Below are 2,504 nucleotides of genomic sequence, written 5' to 3'. Positions count from 1 at the left end.
TTCCAAAGAAAGAAGAAGGAAGGAAAGAAGGAAGGAAGGAAGGAAGGAAGGAAGGAAGGAAGGAAGGAAGGAAGGAAGGAAGGAAGGATGGATGGATGGATGGATGGAGGCAGAGTTGAAACAGAAATATGCAAACTTACCAGTGGGCACACATGATGAAAGCAAGACAATGACCTTACCAGAAGCCATTGATGACCCTGCAGTATTAGACATATGCTATGACTCTCATGTACATATCTATTTGTATTTCTCTTCCCCAATTACCCCATACAAGATCATTATTTTTCTTCACTCATCTACTTAGTGTGTTTTGGAGGGAAATTGTATCCTGCTGCTACTTTTATTATTTTTTCTATTTTATTAAATGTCTTTACTTCTAATTACAACTTCTGGCTGGCTAACAAAATTAAGTACATTGGATCATGAGCTACAATGTTGAATAGTTGTGGATTCTTAGAGTATCTTGAATCTGGGACACAGTGCTGCCTAAATAACAAGCTATATCAAGCTTTCTTTCCTCAGTGAAGATGTATAATATTAAAAGAAAGCACTCAGCTCTAGGTGATGTTTGATAAACTTAAATGATATATATCTAGACCATCCTTGAGAAAAGGAGAATCCTCAATCTTATTCTTACAAATGTGCATAATGATGCTGAGAACTTACAAAAGATAAAGATGGTATGATACTGACACGTAGGTAAATAGCCCAATAAAGTGGGGGAAATTGTTTAATTCCTTCATTATATAGAGTGAAATTAGCTTCATAGGTCTTCTAGCGTAGTAGAGAACAAACTGGTCTTACAGCTAGCTTTAGAAAATAGTTTTTTAGAGAGTCCAGTGTGAGAGGCACTAAAGATACTTTGTTTGCCCCAAATTGCTATCCAGTATTTGAAATTTAACCATTATGAACTCTTTGTTATGAAGGAACTTTTAAAAATTTTATTTATTTAGAATATTTTTCCATAGTTACATAATTCATGATTTTTCCTACCTCTCTTTCCTCCCCACTTCCGGAGCTGTCAAGCAATTCCACCAGGTTATACATGTATCATTGTTGAAAACCTATTTCCTATTATTCATATTTGTAATAGAGTCATCTTTTAACGCCAAAACCCCAATCATTTCCTCATCAAACGATCTGACCAATTATATGTTTTTCTTCTGTGTTTCTACTCCCACAGTTCTTTCTCTGGATTGTGGATAGTGTTCTTTCTCCTGAGTTCCTCAGTGTTGTCCTGGATCATTATATTGCTACTAGTACAGAAATTCATTACGTTTGATTGTACCACAGTGTTTCAATTTCTATGTACAATGTTCTCTGGTTCTACTCATTTTGCTCTGCATTAATTCCTGGAGGTCTTTCCAGTTCACATAGAAATCCTCCAGTTCATCATTCCTTTCAGCACAATAGTATTCCATCACCATCATATACCACAATTTGTTCAGCTGTTCCCTAATTAAGGGACACCCCTTCATTGTCCACTTTTTGCCACCCCTAAGAGAGTGGCTATAAACATTTTTGTACAAGTATTTTTCCTTATTATGTCTTTGGGATACAAAGCCAGAAGTGGTATGGCTAGATCAAAAGCAATCATTCTTTTATTTTTTTTTTATTTTTATTTTTTTTAAACCCTTACCTTCCGTCTTGGAGTCAATACTGTGTATTGGCTCCAAGGCAGAAGAGTGGTAAGGGTAGGCAATGGGGGTCAAGTGACTTGCCCAGGGTCACACAGCTGGGAAGTGTCTGAGGCCAGATTTGAACCTAGGACCTCCCGTCTCTAGGCCTGACTCTCAATCCACTGAGCTACCCAGCTGCCCCCTCTTTTATTTTTTTTTTAACTTTAACTCATACTTTTTTATTAATACTTTAGTTTTCATTAATCCTTTTGCCCTTCAAAAAGTCCTACTCTGATACTTATTGTGGTATGGTGCAATTTTTAGCTACTACAAAGTTAACAGATAAAAATAAGTTAATCAATTATATCAGTTTAGAAATTCTTACTACAAATAAAGCCAGAAGACAAAAGAAATATCTTAATTTTTTTTTCAGAAGCAAAACACTTTTATTTATTTTGTTGTGTTTTGTTTTTCTCTTTCACTTTTATTTTTTAAAGCCCCTTACACATAATTCCAAATTGCCCTCCAGAATGTTTGGACCAATTTACAACTCTACCAGCAGTGTATTAGTGTCCTAATTTTGCCACATCCCCTCCTGCATATATCACTTTCTTTTGTTGCCATATTGGCCAATCTGCTAGGTATAAGATAGTATCACTGAGTTGATTTTATTTGCATTTCTCTAATCAGGAGGATTTAGACCAGTTTTTCATGTGATTATTGATAGTTTTGATTTCTTCATCTGAAAACTGCATATTCCTACCTCTTGGCCCTTTGTTGACTAGGGAATGGCTTGGTTTTTTGCAAATTTGGCTGTTTTCCTTATATATTTGGGAAATTAAACCTTTTTTCAGAGAGATTTGCTATAAATTTTTCCCAGTTTGT

Source organism: Gracilinanus agilis, chromosome 3 (assembly GCF_016433145.1).
Source record: "Gracilinanus agilis isolate LMUSP501 chromosome 3, AgileGrace, whole genome shotgun sequence".
Taxonomy (NCBI): domain Eukaryota; kingdom Metazoa; phylum Chordata; class Mammalia; order Didelphimorphia; family Didelphidae; genus Gracilinanus; species Gracilinanus agilis.
Note: the sequence above shows the minus strand (reverse complement) of the source record.